The following is an 18574-nucleotide window of genomic DNA, read 5'->3' as shown; positions in this document are numbered from 1 at the left end:
GGCAGGGAGTGGGCACTCCGTACTATTTGTGTTAGAAATGAATTACAGAATGAATCCACTCTGCTGACAGGGGCACCATGTTAAGCCCAGAAGAGATAAAAAAGAAGAGGTCTTTGCTTTGCTTTTTTTTTTTAATGACTAAAATGCCAAAATTAACCACTCTTAACATGACTATATTTCTCAACAAAAAGTAAGTTACTGTCCTTCCCTCGACCATTTTCATTCTTCTGACTTAAGCAAATGTTGGTTCTTAAAACAAAAACAAACAAAACCTTCGTTATTTCAAAACATAAGAAATACAAGAAAACATTTATGCTTACAACTTTTCTGAAAAAAGACCATAGAGGACTAGCCCTACCGGATTTTAAAGCATATTTAAAAGCTCACAACAATTATAAGTTTATTATCAAAGAAAGACAAATAGATAAGAGGACACAAACACATCCAAAACACATAGCCAAATACATATGTAAACTTAACGATAAAGAAGACATTGTTTAAAATCAGTGAAGGAAAAGAATAAGCCATTCACTGGAACTCAGGTTAAGTAACTTGCCCGTAATCTCACAGCCCACAAGCTGCGGGTCAGCGTTTGTCTTTCTCCCTTCAAAGCTCGCTCTTTTAAGCATTATGCTATCCTTGTCTGTCTCCGTATCGCCGAGCCTTTGACAATAGAAGGCACGAATGAATGGGACCACAAAAGCATGCGGTATATGGGGAGGCGGGGGAAGAGGTGGAGATTAAACAGAACAAAAATGTAAGACCTTTAATGGGGTCGCCCACCCAGACCGACCGGCTGAAGCCCAGTCGTAGGTGAGTCTAGGACCCCCGGAGGACTCAGCGTCTCGATGGTAACCTCGCTCCCGCACAGACCTGCGGGGCACGAGACCTTCGAAGAGTCCACTCGCGCGAGACCGTGAGGACCACTCCGGGCCGGCCGAGTATGCGCACAGGAGACCTCTGAGCCGGTGGGAGGTGGCATGGGGGCGAGTACGCAGACTGACGGGCACAGCCGGGACGGCGGCCGAGCTGGCCCCGGGCCCCGCCGCCTCGGGGAGCTCGCCGGAAGTGACTGCCGGGTGCGGCGCAGTGTCCAAGGTGGTGGCGCCGCGCCCGAGTGAGGAGCAGGGACTGCGTGATGGCGGCCGTGGAGGGGGCCCCGGTCGAGCGGGAGGTTGGGGGTGGCCTGGAGGTGAGGCCCCGCTGCGTTCGCAGAGCTGGGTACCCCGGTGCCTGGGGCCCTCTGGGAAGCGCGGTGGAGGGAGGCGACGGACCCCTCACTTCTCCAAGTGAGGAGAGCCTAGGGTCTCGGGCGTAGGCCCGTTATTAGCAAGGCTGGCTCCTCTTCCTTGGCCCTCGTCTGGGTCTCGGCCTGTCCCGCCCGCGGCTTTCCCACCTCCCCTCCCCCTAATCTCGGCTGTTCCAGTTCCTTCCTGTGGGTACCGCAAACAAAATGTCCCCCAGGCCCAGAATCAACCTTGAGATTGACTCTGTTCCTTGGCCTATACTGTATCTGCAACGTTATTAGATACTTGAAAGTATATGATCTAGACTGAACCACAGGAATAACCTGTATGGTCCAGACATGTTCTAACACTTGTTTTAAAATCGTCATACTGTTGGAGTTCAGAGGAGGGAAGGATTTAGACTAGGCCCTTTTTTGTAAAGGTCTTCATATTTCTTTTAGGAGTAGCTTCAAATGTCATTTCGTTTGGGAGGCTTCCAGGATTGCCACCTCCCTACCCTCCATCTTTAAGCTTTACATCTTAGTTTATTTAGTGCTTAGTTGGTGTCGGATTCATTGGCACTTAACTAGCGTGTTTCGTGTATGTGTGTGTCTGTGTAAATTTTGCAGGCCCTTTGGTGAGGACTCCCATCTTTGTTTAGCATCACCTAATGCATGCACATGAACATAATTAAAAAGGATTTGAAATGGTTAGAAAGTACTGAGGCAGGCCTGCAACAGTGGGAATTATTTGTGTAAGTCAAAGATTGAATAATGATGGCCCCTGGGCCATATTGGACTGTAGACACATCGTCTTGGCTCATGCTGTTCATTTTTAATTGAAATAACGGCTAACACTTAAAATCAGGAAATTTCTTACACATGCATTCACACAAGATCTAGGTTTGCAGCAGCTCTTGAAAAATGAGAAGATGTGGCCAAATGGGACCCACATGACTGCCTGGTGCAATTAGCAGTTCAGTAGCAGCTCCTCCTCTAGACTCAGCATGAAAATTTCTGGTCCCCAGACCCCACTAATCTCTCTTGTATTCCAGACGTTGAAGCAAAGTATCAGCTGTCATTGATCACCTAGTTTGTACTAACCATTCTAATTAATTGCCTGGCCTTTTGCAGCCATTTGAGGTGCCCTACAGGTACCTCAAACTGATCCAGATGGAGAAGAAGGAGAAGGGCATCCCAAACAGAAGTCTTAGGCAGAGGACAGGAGAAGCATAGTGTATGGGAAAGTTAGAGATACTAAAACATGGGTTTGCTTTTAGGTGAATCATAGAGTAGAGCTATTACCTGTTGAATTGTGTCCTCCTAAAAAGATAATGGTAAAGTCCTAACCCCCAGTACCTCAGAAGGTGACCTTATTTGGAAATAGGGTTGTTGTAGATGTAATTAGTTAAGATAAGGTCATACTGGAGTAGAATGGCCCCCTCATTCAATATGACTGGTGTCCTTATAAGAAGGCAACCACGTGAAGAGACATACAGGGAAAACGCCATGTGAGAATGGAAGCCTAGATTGTAGTGATGCATCTACAAGCAGGAACAGGGCTTGCCAGCTGTCACCAGAAGCTAGGAAAGAAGCATGGAACAGTTAGCCCTCAGAGCCCACGGAAGAAGCCACCTTGCCCACACCTTCATCTCAGACATCGAGCCTCCAGAGCTGTGAGAGAATACATTTTTTTTAAGCCACCCAGTTTGTAGCACTTTGTTACAGTAGCGCTAAGATACAGTACAGCTCTGTAGTCAATCAGAAGCTATAATTTTCTTGAACAGGTCATAGAAAATCTGTGGTAGGTTTCTGATCACTGTTGTCAGTGAAAGCAGTATTTTAGAAAATTATTTTCATCTGATGGCCTTACCAGCATCAGCTGGAGCCAGAAAACATGTTTGGAGATTTTACACAATTCAAGCATTGAGGAGATAAAGTTCTAGATTCAGATGTAGTTGGAAAGAGCCAGAGGGGCAGTTTTCAGTTAGGTGGGAGGTATGCACAGTGGGGCTAGAGAGGAACAACTGGAAGTTGACTAGAGCAGCACTTCCAGGATCGTGAGCGTAGCTGACTTCCCTGGAGGGCTTGGCAAGCACAGATTGCCGGACCCTCCCCCAAAGACTCAGCCTCTGTAGGTCTGAGGTTGTGCTTGAGAATTTGCATTTTTGTCAGGCTCCTAGGTGAGGCTGGTGTTAACTGTGTGGATCACATTTTAGGTGGCACTAAGCTACATTTTCTGACTTGGAAACCACGAGAATGCAGTCTCATGGACAGGGACCTTGTCTGGTTCAGCGGTGCATCCCACAGCCTAGAACAGTGTCTGGACACTGTAGGCTCATGATAAATATTTGTTCAGTGAAAACTAGTCATTTGGGCAGAAATGGATAGTAACGGGGATGATCTTAGAGGCAAAAATGATAAGTTCATTTTTATCCACTTGATTCATATTGACTGTCAGACATGGGACTGGAGATGCATTGTAAATACAGAGTAAAATGTGGGTGAAAACTAGGAGTTTTAGATGTATGATTCATTCTGGACAAAGGTGAAGATTGAAGCCAGAGGTGATACGGTCAGTAAGATGTTAAATATAAAAAGACGACGAGGAGCTGGGCCTTAGTAACACCAACATTTAATAGAAGAAGAAAACTGAAAGGGTAAAGACTGTAAAAAAGTAGGGTTGTTGGCATAGCATGCATTACAGAAGCCAAGGGAGAAAAGAATTCAGGGGTTATTTAGTCAAGGGAAAGAAGGAAGAGCATTAACCTACTACTGTGCACCATACTGTGTTCTAGGTACTGTTCCAACACCGAATAAAACAAAGACACCCACCCACGCCATGGAGCTTACATTCTTTTTTTTTTACAATTTTTAAAATTTAAGATATTATTGATATACACTCTTATGAAGGTTTCACATGAAAAACAATGTGGTTGCTACATTCACCCATATCATCAAGTGCCCCCCCCCCATACCCCAATGTAGTCACTGTCTTATCAGTGTAGTGAGATGCCAGAGTCACTACCTGTGTTCTCCATGTGGAGCTTACATTCTTGAGAGGCTTACACTGTAGTGGTGTATGGCTTTCTCTAAGTTGGGTTTTATTTATCTGTACGGTGACATTTTGGAATAAGTGGTATTATTTCTGTTTTACATTTGAGAAAATGATTGTTGAGGGAGAGTAAGAGGCCAGGATTCTAATCTGTTCTGCTTGCTCCCAAAGCCTATGTTCTGTTTAGGACTCCAAGCTGCCTCTAAGCTCTAATCACCAGTGTCACTTTTCTGCTTTAGACACTACTTGTACTGATGATTCTAAAATCCATCTCCATTGTAGATTTTCCTCCTGGGCTCCTGACCTGTGGCGCCATCGACTCCTAGACTTCTCTTCCAGATGCCCTACGGGTACCTCAAACACAATGTGTCTAGAAATGGAATGCACCGCTGCCTCTCCCCTACCTCACTCTTTCAGCCCAACTCTCCAACTTAGGCAGCTTCCCAGGTTGGAAACTTGGATGTCCTTCTTAATGCCTGCTCTTTTTCTCTTACCCTGCAGTCTAGGACAACTGCAGTTCCACATGGTTCATATTGACTCAATCCCCTTCTCTCTGTCCCCTGTGCCAGTAGCTCATTCAAGCCCTCACTGTCACCAGTGTAATTACTGCTCTACTTTCCTAGCTGATGTCCCAGCTTTCAGTCTTGCACCCACCACTCCATTTTCCATCAAACAATCAGAACAGTCTTCTTAAAAAGATGAATCTGAGTATGCCATTCTCCTGCCTGAAGCCCTTTAGGAGAAAGTCCAAACTTCTTAGCCTAGTACACAGGCCCTCCATGATTTCACCAGTACTGCAACTTTGTCTTTTACTGTCTGGTCCTCTGGGCCTCAGTCATATGGGGCATCCATGAATGCATTGTAGTTTCTGCACCTCCTGGCCTTTATACATGTAGCCTTGATCTGAAAAGCACTTACTTTTCCATGTAGTCTAGCTGCTTCAAATGGTCTCTGAGGCCTCAGCTTAGAAACCATCTCCTCAAGAAGTTTCCTCCCCGTCCCACTCCCTTAAGGTTGTGCTCTTCACATGAGGTTCCACAGCACCCTGAACTTACCCTTTTTTTTTTTTTTGTAGATAATTATTTTTTATTGAAGGGTAGTTGACACACAGTATTACATTACATTAGTTTCAGGTGTACAACACAGTGATTCAACATTTATATACATGATAATTCTAGGTACCAGCTATCACCATACCAAGTTGTTACCATATTTTGACTATATTCCTTATGCTATACATTATATCCCGGTTACTTATTTATTTTACAATTGGAAGTGCATACTTTTTTTGTTGTTGTGAGAGCATCTCTCATATTTATTGATCAAATGGTTGTTAACAACAATAAAATTCTGTATAGGGAGTCAATGCTCAATGCACAATCATTAATCCACCCCAAGCCTAATTTTCGTCAGTCTCCAATCTTCTGATGCATAACGAACAAGTTCTTACATGGAGAACAAATTCTTACATATTGAATAAGTTACATGGTGAGCAGTACAAGGGCAGTCATCACAGAAACTTTTGGTTTTGCTCATGCATTATGAACTATAAACAGTTCAAATATGAATACTCATTTGATTTTTATACTTGATTTATATGTGGATACCACATTTCTCTTATTATTATTTTTAATAAAATGCTGAAGTGGTAGGTAGATACAAGATAAAGGTAGAAAACATAGTTTAGTGTTGTAAGAGAGCAAATGTAGATGATCAGGTGTGTGCCTGTAGACTATGTGTTAATCCAAGCTAGACAAGGGCAATAAAACATCCACGTATGCAGAAGATTTCTCTCAGAACAGGGGGGGTGAAGTTCTAAGCCTCACCTCTGCTGATCCCCAATTTCTCACCTGATGGCCCCCCTGCGACTGTGCCTGTCTTAGGTTGTTCCTCCCTTGAGGAATCTTACCCGTCTCTGGCTAACCAGTCATCTTCCGGGGCCATACAGGGAAATGTAAAGTTGGTAAGTGAGAGAGAAGCCTTATTGTTTGAAAAGGTTAGCTTTTTACTTCTTTGCATATTTATGCCCTGTGGCTTCTATGCCCAGCATTTGTCTTGAGGTATCTTTACCACTTGGAGGAGTTATGATACTCGGTAAATTTGATATGAGGCACGAATTCTATTTAAGGGTTTTAATTAGGAAGGAAGAAGAAAAGCTATAGAAGTAGCAGGCGGAAGAAAACATGGGAAGATTGATTATTTCTTTGACATATCTTCTTGTAGAGTAACTTCAGCATGTATAGGTTTTAAACTAATTAAATTGCACACACACATTAACATAACAGGAGTATAGTTACATAACCAAAGCATACCTGTAATTACCAGCCATCTCCAGTGAAACCAAGAAAACCAGTTAGGCACCTTAGGCATTTGTGAAAACTTATCTATGATATGGTGGATATTGTCCAACTGAACTTGAACAGTCTGAGAGAAATCAGACAAATTAAAACAACCCATTCCTGGGGACTGTTCACATCTCATATGTTCTTTTAACAGTAAATAGTCTGTAGTTGTAAGATTTTGGAGCGCTACAATTTGCACTTCTCCTAATTCTTGGTTGAGTTCCAACAGTATAGATCCAGTCAAATTTGTTGTTTTACTGTATGCACAGGCCAGCTTAGATATCTCCTTCTTCATTCCCATGGCAATGAACTTATTACCCTTTTTTAAAAGCACTAAACCCATTAAATTGACTTTGTAACAGCCACCAAAGCCCCTCAAGGAGAGGGCCTGTGTCCTCCTCATTACTGAACCACTTAGCATGGTGCCTGGCCCATAGTAGGGGCTCAGTTAAAGAGCAAACAAGTACGAGGAAATACAGTAAAGATGAAGAGTCACTGGAAAGAGAGGGTAATGTGTGAGGTGCTTTTTGCTACATGGTCTCCCATTTTTGAAGTGAGGGTCAAGGTTATATACTGAGACCAAAAATAATGCAGGAAGTAGAGATTTAAAAGAGAAGAGAAGGTTTGTTGTATTTGCTGCTGATTCCCTATTGGGTAGTTATGGAGCTGGAACTTCTATTTCAGAAATTCAAGATGCTGCAGGACGTGGCTGTGAATGAATCACAAAAGGATGCCAGGCTCCAGGGCTGCACTCAGTGGAGTCTCTGCAAGGAAGAGATGCTAGAGGAGAAGACAGAGCCAGCCTCACTGGCTAAGGGCTCTGTCCTCTAACTTAGAATCCATACACTCTGAGTTCTTAAGAGCTTTGATGGGAAAACAAAAAACAAAGTTTTTGAAGATCTCAGTGGAATTAGAGGATGAAGGATTCCCAGTGGCTTTGATTCTCGGAGGTAAGATGCTTCTGCTCTTTGTTTGCTCCAGGCATGTCTAGCCTAATTTGTGGAGTTGAAATGGACAGTTATTTGGCTTCCCCTGAGCTTGCACTCTCTCTGTCTTCCTAGTCCTGTTAGAAACAAATAGATGACCAAAACTCAACTCATCTTCACATCTTCAGACCTACACCTCCCACCTCAAAACCTACACTTCCTCCAACCTCTGCATGAATAGCACCATATGCCAGCCATTGCCTATGTCAGAAAACAAGTCAGTCTTGAGTCCTTTCTTTCCTCACACACAGTTAATATGTTCTGTTGATTCTAGGTTCTCCCATAATAGACAGACTTTATTGGTCACTGGTCACACAGTCTTGTTACTATCCATTTACACATATATCACTCCTCCATTAACCTGTAAGTTCCTTGAGGACAGAGAGCATCTCTTACATCCATTTTTGTATTCCCCATACCTAGTACAATGTTTGGGCCTAGTGGGTGCTCAGTTAATGTACATTAGGTGAGCAAATCAATGAATGACATGAAACACTGATGTCTTTTTCCCAGAAACTTAAGTTCAGCTATAGAAGACTATAGGGGAGGACTCACCTTTGATCAAACCTGTGTGTTGAGCAGCGTGGCCATCTCTGCAGAGAGAGCTATGTGGGACTAGGACTGGGTGCTTTGCCATACCCATGCCTATGGTAAAAGTTGATCCTAATGGTTTTAATTTGGGAGGAAACTTTTTATCACTGTGTACAAACAATTTTTTGTTTTCCCTTTCTATCCCCCTTACTAGTACTTGCATCACCTTCACTTTGTTCTAGGTCTTAAATGAAATGATACTACACATACCAACCAGTTGGAATCCAGTCAGGAGTAAAAAACTACAGCAGTAATTTAAACAAGGGACATTTTAATACAAAGAATTTTTAACCAGCAAACGGTAGTTAACTGCTAAAAGGGTTAGAAGAGGACTCTGAGGAATACAGGAATAGATAATGCAGGAAGTAGCCTTTCCTCTGAGGCTAAAGAAGAGTAAGGAAGGAAGGAATCAAGAATTTAGAAGAGGCTACCCCAGCGCCAAAGCTGAGAGTCAGACTTTGTGGGAGCTCCTGTGGCTGCCACAGGGACACACAGCCCGCTGGCGGCGGGGAGACTTGTCTGAGGGCATAGGCCAAGGCTGGTCTGTAAGGGCGGCCTGCCAATGGCACAGGAATTCACCAAGGGGTGTAGGCAGGTTGGAGGTAGGTAGTCCGTAGGAAAATCTGCTGGGTCACGGACAAGCAGGCTCACTGCAGGGCATGAGCAGGCCGAGCTGATCCACAGGAAGCTGCTGAGCCTCCCATGGGCTGATTTGACTGCCCCACCAAAACACTTCACAGGCACCAGGAAGAGAAATCCCTTTCTCTGCATAGCTTAGGTGTTCCTCTGGCCCCCTCTGTTGACAGAGCCAGCTAACAAGGGAGACACACAGGCTCCAGCTCCAATAGTACAAGGAGGGCAGAGAAGACAAAAAAGGGCATTGTAATATGATCCCATTTTTGTATCAGAAAAAAATATGTCCAGAAATAAAATGGGAAGAATATACAACAAAACATTGGTAGTGGTCACCTTTGGGAGGCAGAATCATGGGGTTATGGGTGCTTATTATTTTCTTCTCTGTGCTTTTTTTTCCTATAATAAGCTTATAGTATTTTTGTGATCAACAGTGATGTTACGGAAAAAATATTTCTCTATAATTTAAAAATATTCCTCTAAAATTATGAAAAAATGATTATGAAACACATTAAGGGTTTGGAGTCATTTTTAAAATTGTACACTTCTACTTTAAGATGGGGTCTATTGAATTGATTCCCTGTCATGAAAGATACATGAATTAACACAATTTATACTTACTGCCATCACCTCACCCCTCCTCCTCGCAGTACAATTTTTATAATTATTTTTATATTATCATGGTTTAAGCCATTTGCTTTCTGTTTTACACAAATAATTTCCAGTTGTTTAATCTCAGTTTTACATTTTAAATTAATTCAGTGCTCACAATATTCTTTTGGCATGTCTTCTCAATTCCTGAATATTTAATTCATTTTTTCCTGGGCTATATTTCATTGCCTAAAAGTTCTGTCCAAAAGGAAAAGGGTGTTATACTACCTGAGTTTTTGCCTACTTGAGAATGTTTGCCTGTTCTTTTTACATGAATGAACACTTTGCTGGGTGAAAAATTACTGGAACATGCTTAGTTTCTCTTCACAACTCTGTAGGCATCACTGTAGTCTGGCATGAAGTATAGCTGTGGTAAAGTCAACCTGAAATTCTCTCCTGCGCATTACTTGCTTTTCTGCCTAGATGAACATTTGTTCACTTAATTCTGAAATGTAGCTACCCCACCAGGATATGTCTTGGTGTTGACTGTTGTGTATCAACTTTTTATGGACCATAGCATACACTTCTGGTAGATTCAAGTCTTTATTTCAGCAACATTTTCTTCTGTTATATATTTAAGTGGTTTTGTCTCTCTGCTTGTCCTTTTCTCTTCTTTACAAATACTGGCTATATATATTTGAATATCTTTATATTGCTACTAGTCTTCTGTATAATCCCATTTATATCCATTTCATTCTGTATTTCTCCAGGCCTCATCATGATCCTGTAGTGATTGTTTTTGTTGTTTCATAGGTGAATTTCATCTGCATAATATTTTCAGTTTTCCCTTCCATTTCTTTCCTCAGCTCTGCCAAATTACGCTCACTTCTTCTTGTTGTATTATGACCTGTAATTTATTTTGAACCCTTACATCTCTTTGAGTACTTATATGAAGAGTGATTTTGTCTGTAATTAATTTGAGATAGTGGAGAACTCTGCTGAATCCTTCATATTCTTTTGGTATTCCTCTTGGATGTATGCTCCTTATCCTTCTGCTACTCATGTTCCTTAATTTCCTAAAATAACAACCATAACCTCTTCTCAGCACACATCCCACAAAGTTACCTTAATGATCACTATTCAGCAATGAATGAGGCAGGCCCCTATCAAAAGAGACAGTGAGAAAAGGTAGAGGGCATTGAGCAAGAAACTTCTCAGTCTCTGTACAGCGTTGCTACCACAAACACCCTCCCATCAAATCTACAGGCATATCTTCCTTCAGCTCTTGGTTTCCAAGAGGTCAGTATGGAACTTTAGATAACAGACTTTTTGTAATACAGCTTGACAGTCACACTGTCTACTGTCTCGTCACCTTCCTTTGCCTCTGTCAGTGTTCCATAGCTGGAAACTCAGTGGGTGATAGTAGGAATGACCTGCCAGCATGGTTTCTTCTTTAGCATATGCTCCCTTGCCACTCTGATATATCAAACTAGATTTCTACGGGGACAATCCTCACTTTCTGTGTGACAACCCTTCCCACCATACCTCTGCATCTCTTCACTGCGGAAGACCACTGAGTGTGCTGTTCTGGACTGTGATTCTTTGGGAGATGTCTGTATGTGGCCCTCTTTTTGAAAATGGAGTTCACCTCACTTGTTATTCTTATAATAGCTGCCAGTGGGTTTTGAGAAATGCCTTTTAATAGTCTCTGAATTTCTAACTATATATATCAAACACAAAACACTTTAAGGGAAAATTATGACAAAGCCAGTTCTTTCCAGCTTTTATTTTAATGTTATTTAAATGAAATCCAGCCTGGGTATGAAGGTTTGTGCTAAGAACACATTACTTAGTGATAATTCTTGCACTTAAAGAGCAAAGATTAACAATGGTAGTAGTAATAATAATAATAGCAGCTGACACATATATAGTGCTATCTATATGTCAAGCATTGTTCTAAATGTTCTACATATATTTAATTCCTATAACAACTGTATAAGGTATGTACTATTATTATCCCCATTTTATAGATGAGGAAACTGAGGCAGAGAGAGTTCCTGTGACTTGCCAAAGGTCACACAGGCCCTGCTCTTAATCACTATGCTGTGCTGTCCATTACTCATTGCAAAAATATTAGTGGTTAGAGAGTTCCTAGTACCAGAGCCAAGGTGAAATGGCTCTCTCAGGAAGCTCAGAGATGAGTTTTTGTGACTGAGCAAGGTCAGGGCTTTGAGGATATGAACACTCAAAAGCAAAAAACTCATCTGTCTTCCAATCATAGGAGGTTACAAAATTGTTCTAAAAAAGGAGGCAGTTCCACCAGAATACCAGAAAGAAAGGTCTGGGAAAGGAGAATTCATTTCTATTAAAATGGCAAACAAACATTTTTATTCTAGGTATAGTTTCAGATTTGTTTAATCATGATACATTGCAAGGAATGGGTAGTGTGCCAGTTATTAATTTATTGCCTCTCAATTTCAAATCTACCCTTTTTTGGTTTGCTATGTTACTGGATCTGGACCAATTCTCCTTTGCCAGTTGGCACAAGATTTAAGTTTTGTCAAAAGATGCTGGAGGGACAGTGCAAGGCCAAAGGAAAAGGAAGGAACTTCTCTTCCTGGTGCTAGTGTGCTGTTATTTTATTTTATTTTGTTTTGCTGATTGGTGTGGCTACTGAAGATCAACTTGTGGGAGGCCTGGTGGCACTCATCCTAGTGGGCTGCTTCCTATGAACCTGTTTTGGCCCAATACAAGGCTTAGCAAGTTCCTGCCCCATTAAATAGGCCACTACCTATGGACCAGCTCCAGACTGCCCACTTTGCCCCGTGAATTTTTCTGCCACCCTGCAGGCCACTCTCACACATCAGCTCTAGCATGTCCCCTGGCGAGTTTCATCTCCACCAATAGGGTATGCTGTGGTAGCCACAATCTCTCCAGAAAGGTCTGAATCTCATCCCTGGGGGGTGGGGGAGGATCCTCGTCTAGCTTATTTGTTCCTCAGAATTCCCAGGATAGGGAAGAAGTGATGTTTGCATTAGGAATTATAGAATGGTCTACTTATCTTTTCAGATTCTGAGGCCAGGAATAAAATGAAGAACTGGAAATCAAAGATGGAAATTCATGAAAAATAGTCAGCAGGGGCTGTATCAGAAAGATTCCAAAAACAGATCTCCCAGGAATGTGGATTAGTTGAAACCAGTGATCATGAGGACAGACTAATGAAGCATTGGGTAAGCCCCTTGGAGGATTCGGTGAGACAGTTGCCTTTGCAAGAGAGAGGTATTAGGGAAGTGAGTCTCATCCCTAAGAAAGCCATTACAGGAAAGAGAGGCCATGGATGTAATGAAAGAGAAAACATACTTTCTGCAAGAGAAAGATCCCATAGATATGAGTTCTGTGGCCAGAGCTTCGAGCCAAGTAACTCAACATCAGAAAACTGATAATATAAAGAAAACTTATGAATGTAAGGACTGTGGGAAAACTTTCAATAGGAACTCATACCTGATTATACGTCACAGGATTCATACAGGAAATAAACCATATGTGTGTAATGAATGTGGGAAAGACTTTAATCAAAGTTCAAACCTTATTATACATCAGAGGATTCATACAGGAAAAAAACCTTATGTATGCCATGAATGTGGAAAAGACTTCAATCAGAGCTCTAATCTGGTCAGACATTAAAGAATTCATAGTGGTGAGAATCCTTATGAATGTAAAGAGTGTGGAAGGGCCTTCAAGGGAAACTCAAACCTTGTCCTACACCAGAGAATTCATAGTGGAGGAAAGCCATATGTATGTAATGTATGTGGGAAGGCCTTCAATCAAAGCTCAGATCTTATAATACATCACAGAATGAATTCACACTGGAGAGAAACCCTATGAATGTTATGAATGTGGACAAACCTTCAGTCAAACTTCACACCTTGTCACCCATCAAAGAATTCATACCGGAGAGAAACCCTTCAAGTGTAATGAATGTGAAAAGGCCTTCAGGCAGCATTCATGCCTTACTGAACACTAGAGACTCCACACTGAAGAGAAACCCTATGAATGTTGCAAATGTGGGAAATCCTTCAGTGGGCGCACAGCTGTTCTTAAACATCAGAAGCTGCATACTGGAAAGGAACTTGAATGTGAAAAAGCCTGTATTTCTGACTTGGACCTTATCAAACAACAGAGAATTCATAGGAAAGAAAAACCTTATAGATGTACTGAGTGTGGAAAAACTTTCCGAGGAAGTTCAGATCTAATAAGGCATTGGATAGTTCATACTGGAGAGAAACCCTATGAATGCACTGAATGTGGGAAAGCCTTTAGCCAGAGGTCACACCTTGTTACACATCAGAAAATTCACACTGGAGAGAAACCCTATCAGTGCCGTGAATGTGGGAAAGCCTTCCGGCAGCATTCACTCCTCATTCAGCATCAGAGAATTCATAGTGGTGAGAAACCTTATCAATGTAAGGAATGTGGGAAAGCCTTCATCTGGCGCACAGCTTTTCTCAAACATCAGAGACTTCGTACTAGAGAAAAACTTGAATGTGAGAAAACATTCAGCAAGAATCTGTTGCTTAGAGAAGAGCAGCGAATTCTCCAAGAGGAGAAAGCTTATCAGTGTTACCAGTGTTGTAGAACTTTCCATGGCAGCTCAGACCTCATCAGACATCAGGTAGCTCATACAGGTGAGAAACTATATAAATTTTAAAAATGTGGGAAAACTTTCAATCAGAGCTCAGACCTTTGAGACATCATAGAATTCATAGTGGTGAAAAACCTTATATATGTAATAAATGTGGGAAATATTTTAGGGGCAGCTCAGATCTTATTAAACACCAGTGTGTACACACCAGAGAGAAACCCTATGAATGCCCTGAATGTGGGAAGGCCTTCAGTCTGAACTCACACCTTATTAGTCACCAGAGAATTCATACAGGAGAGACACCCTTTGAATGTAGCAACTGTGGGAAGGCCTTCAGTGGGCGCAAAGCTTTTCTTAAACATCAGAAACTTCATACTAGAAAGGAATTTGGGGAATGTGAGTCTTCATACAGGTCTAATAGGTAACAGAAACCTAATAAGTGTAGGAAGAGCCTGATGGAGACCTCATATTATTGAACTAAAGATTTTTTTTTAACCATGGAAAAGCTCTTGGACATTATGGCTTTTTTTCTGCCTCAGAGTTGACACTGGACAGTGATCCCCAGGATGTAATTACTTGAGAATGTTTTAGGGGACTTCTATCATTATTAAAATCATTAGATTAAAAATGATTTTGGCAACAACCCAAAAACTAAATTCTTCATGAAGGAGCCATTTCAATCTTGACTACCTAGTACAGTGGCAAGTACAAATTGATTTAAGTACTTTGGGGTGATTAAATCTTTCTCTGGGATGAATTATTCCCCATAGGTATGTGTTTTATACATATTCCACTTTTTTTCTTCCTTATAAAAGTATACTTATGCATATGTGATAAGTAAATGGTACACTAATTGAGAGGAAATGAAAAATAATCAAAATGGCAACAGGATAGCTGAAGGCTAGGAACCAGAGCCAATGAGGTGTTCCCCCAAGAAACACTTGTAACTTTGAGGAATGAAAGAGCAAGAAACCAGGAGGACAGTAGGTGTTGGAAATAGAATTAGACTGAATGCCAGGGCACAGCTTTGAGGAAACATGAGTTGGTGGGAATCAGAGGAAATTATCTACCATGACCAGTCAGGTTATTACAGGGAGAGTTCTTCTGTCTTGAACCAAAGCTTTGTAATTAGGCACAGCTTATTTGAGAAATGGAGAGTCCAAATAGAACTCTATAGAGATGCAAGTCATCATTTAACCTGATAACTAATATTGGTAATTAAGCTCTGCCTATTTGGGCAATCGAATTCAATAGTCAAATGTTTGTGCTCTGAACTACTGACAGATTGTATATTAATTTACGTGAGTCATCAAAGAAAGCTACCGAATGGAACAATATAAGACAAGAATTTCAACCTCATATCTTTCTTCAGTGGGAGTAGCTTGTGAGATGCACAAAGGGGATCAGTATTTCTCAACTGGGGTGATTTTGTCTCTCAGGGGACATTTGGCTATCTTTGGAGACATTTTGGTCATCACAAATCGGAATAAGAGTGGCATCTCAAGACCTAGGATGTTGTAAAATATCTGACAATACACAGCTCCCCACAACAGAATTATCTGGCCCCAAGTGTCAGTAGTGCTATGATTAAGAAACCATGCCCATGGATATTTAGAACATAAGTCACCTGGGGTCGTGTACAGATTTCAGTGGATGTGCATAGTGGCAGTGCATCCCAAGGGGAACCCAGGGTTTGACAGAAATCTAAAGTTTGATGAACTGTTTCAAGACAAGCAATCTGGTACAGTGAAGGGAGCACAGACATAAGCAATCAGAGATCAGTTTGAATCCAGTAGAATGTATGGGCTTCAGGACCTTGAGCAAATTATGTAACCCCTCTGATCCTTATTTTCCTTGCTAATAAAATGGTGTTAAATAATATACCTCATGGAATAAGTGTGAGGTTTAAATAAGAAAACTAAAATTACTTTTGACACATAGAAGGACATCTGGAACCATAATCATTTTAAACAGAAGATAAAGTATTTACAAGCAAAGCATAAGATGTGTAAGGTATAGTGGAGTCTTGGGGTGGTGTGAAGAATGTGACCTGTTAAAGTTCAAAGGACGGGCACTATGGCTTCCCCAGAGGGTCATCCTGAACAGTAGTCAGATGTCTTGAATTGGGGAAGCCCATCCACACCATCCATGAAAACTGGCTACTTGCAGATGATGTGTGGTACAGAGGCTCCAGAAGCCTGCATAGCCCCATCACCTGCCTCAAAGCTTTTAGCTCTTTTATAATCTCACATAAACTAATAATCTTTTTACATAAGAATATCTTTAAATATATTTGGGAGGGAAAAGGAGTGCAAAATAGCCTTCATCAAGTGATGCTGGATTAAAAACTGAAGATACTTAAATATTTTAGTTACTCTGATTCTAATCAAAACCTTTAGTTAACTGAAACATTTTAGCATTCTATTTTTATGAAAGAAAGAAATTGAGAATTTATTACAAACAACCTAACTTCATCTCCTTTACCTGTCTTTACAGTGCTATGCAGTGAGAGTGATGTTTACGTTAATAAGGATAAGCAGGAATCGGAAAGAGGCTTGAAGCTAATTTAATGCTGTGGTTTCCAGCATTTTAAACTTGGACACCTCTGTACTCTGTGTTTTAAAAGATTTTGTTTACCAAAATATACTTATTAAGTAATAATTATTTATTTTTTGCTATTCATATGTGTGTATAACCATCAGTCATGCTTCTGATTGGCATGACACAACCAGACTTAGTTATTTAAATTCCAGCCCAAAGCCCATTTGACCTGGGAATCCCACTCCTTGGAGTTTACCCAAAGAATACAACTTCTCAGATTCAAAAAGACATATGCACCCCTATGTTTATCACAGCACTTTTTACAATAGTCCAGATATGGAAGCAACCTAAGTGTCCAACAGTAGATGAACGGATAAAGAAGATGTACATATACACAATGGAATACTATTCAGCCATAAGAAAGAAACAAATCCTACCATTTGCAACAACATGGATGGAGCTGGAAGACATTATGCTCAGTGAAATAAGCCAGGTGGAGAAAGACAAGTGCCAAATGATTTCCTTCATTTGTGGAGTATAACAATGCAGCAAAACTGAAGGAACAAAATAGCAGCAGACTCACAGACTCCAAGAAGGGACTAGCGGTTACCAAAGGGAAGGGGGTGGAAAGGGAGGGAGAAGGGGACTGAGGGGCATTATAAATAGCACACATAATGTAGGGGGGTCATGGGGAAGGCAGACAGCACAAGTACTGTACTGTACTTAGTGTACTTGTACAAGGAAAAGACAAGTAGTGACTCTATAGCATCTTATTACGCTGATGGACGGTGACTGCAGTGGGGTGGGTGGGGGGACTTGATATTATGGGTTAATGTGTAAACCATAATGTTCATGTGAAACCTTCATAAGATTGTATATTAATGATACTTTAATAATAATAAAAGAAAAACACATTAAGGGAACCTTCTATTTAAAACAACATCAGCAAACACTTACTGAGCCCTTAAATATGTTCCAAATGTTGTTGAGTGTGCTTTTCTCGATCTGTCCTTTAATTCTCAGGACTGTCCTATCAGGCGCATACTAATATTACACCCATTTTATAGATGAAGAAACTGAGACACAGATAGATTAAATCACTTTCCCAAGGTCACACAACTAATAAGAGGCAGGGAGTGGGGTGGGAGGCAGGACTGAAAGCCAGGCAGTCTGACTTGGAGATTCTGCAATTAGCCGCTTCTCTGTAATACGAGTACTTTCTAAATAGATTTTTAAGTACTTTGTTAAAGAAATGATCAGAGACTTACCCATGTGGTAACATTGGATATTGTCATAAAAATCACAGGTATATTAAGAAAGGGATTTTCAGAAGTGTTAGATCTCATCTACTGAAGTTCACCCCCTGCCTCTAGGCAGGGCCACAAATAAACAAGAGCCTGGTAAAAAAAAAAAAAAAAAAAGACCTCCTGAGAACAGAAGCCCACAGCTTCCACTTACAGCTGATTTCAAAGCTTAATAGTCAGAAAGTCTTAAAACTACAGCTAATTTAAATCCCACATTCCTTGGGCTGATAAACCCCAACATTTCCATTTGTCTTACTCATTCAACTATTAAATAAAAATGTATTAAGTGTGAAAAAAATTAAAGGCATTCAAAGAAACAGGAAACCATAACTCATTATGAGAAGAAAATCATCAATAGAAACATCCAGAAATGACATAGACAATAATTATTAGGACACTAAAAACTGCTATTATATGTTCAAGAAGGTAAAGGAAAACATGCAGAGAGAGATATAGAACATATTAAGAAGACCCAAATTCAATCCTAGATGAAAAATGCAATGTCTGAGATGAAAAATACACTGGATGGAAACTATCCAAAATGAAACATGGAGATAAAAAAATACTTTAAAAACAGGGGGAAAAAAAAGCATCAGTGAGCTGTGGGACTTTTGTCAACCTAGTAGGTATGTAATTAGAGTCCCATGGCACAAAAAGAGTAAAG

At 40.9% G+C, this 18574-nt stretch overlaps 1 long non-coding RNA gene across 2 annotated transcripts; it reads left to right on the top strand.

Moving 5' to 3' along the window:
• Positions 1 to 926: 926 nt before the first annotated feature.
• LOC130683452 (uncharacterized) lies at positions 927 to 17412 on the top strand. Of its 2 annotated transcripts, XR_008997188.1 has the most exons (4): positions 937 to 1192; positions 7307 to 7572; positions 12493 to 14108; positions 16562 to 17412. It is a non-coding gene; the product is annotated as an uncharacterized LOC130683452 (long non-coding RNA). The 2 variants fall into 2 exon arrangements; XR_008997187.1 differs by lacking the exon at positions 16562 to 17412 and having other exon boundaries at positions 927 to 1192; positions 12493 to 15941.
• Positions 17413 to 18574: the final 1162 nt, after the last annotated feature.

Source organism: Manis pentadactyla, chromosome 4, assembly GCF_030020395.1.
Source record: "Manis pentadactyla isolate mManPen7 chromosome 4, mManPen7.hap1, whole genome shotgun sequence".
Taxonomy (NCBI): Eukaryota; Metazoa; Chordata; class Mammalia; order Pholidota; family Manidae; genus Manis; species Manis pentadactyla.
Note: the sequence above shows the minus strand (reverse complement) of the source record. Positions and strands in the feature narration are given on the sequence as shown.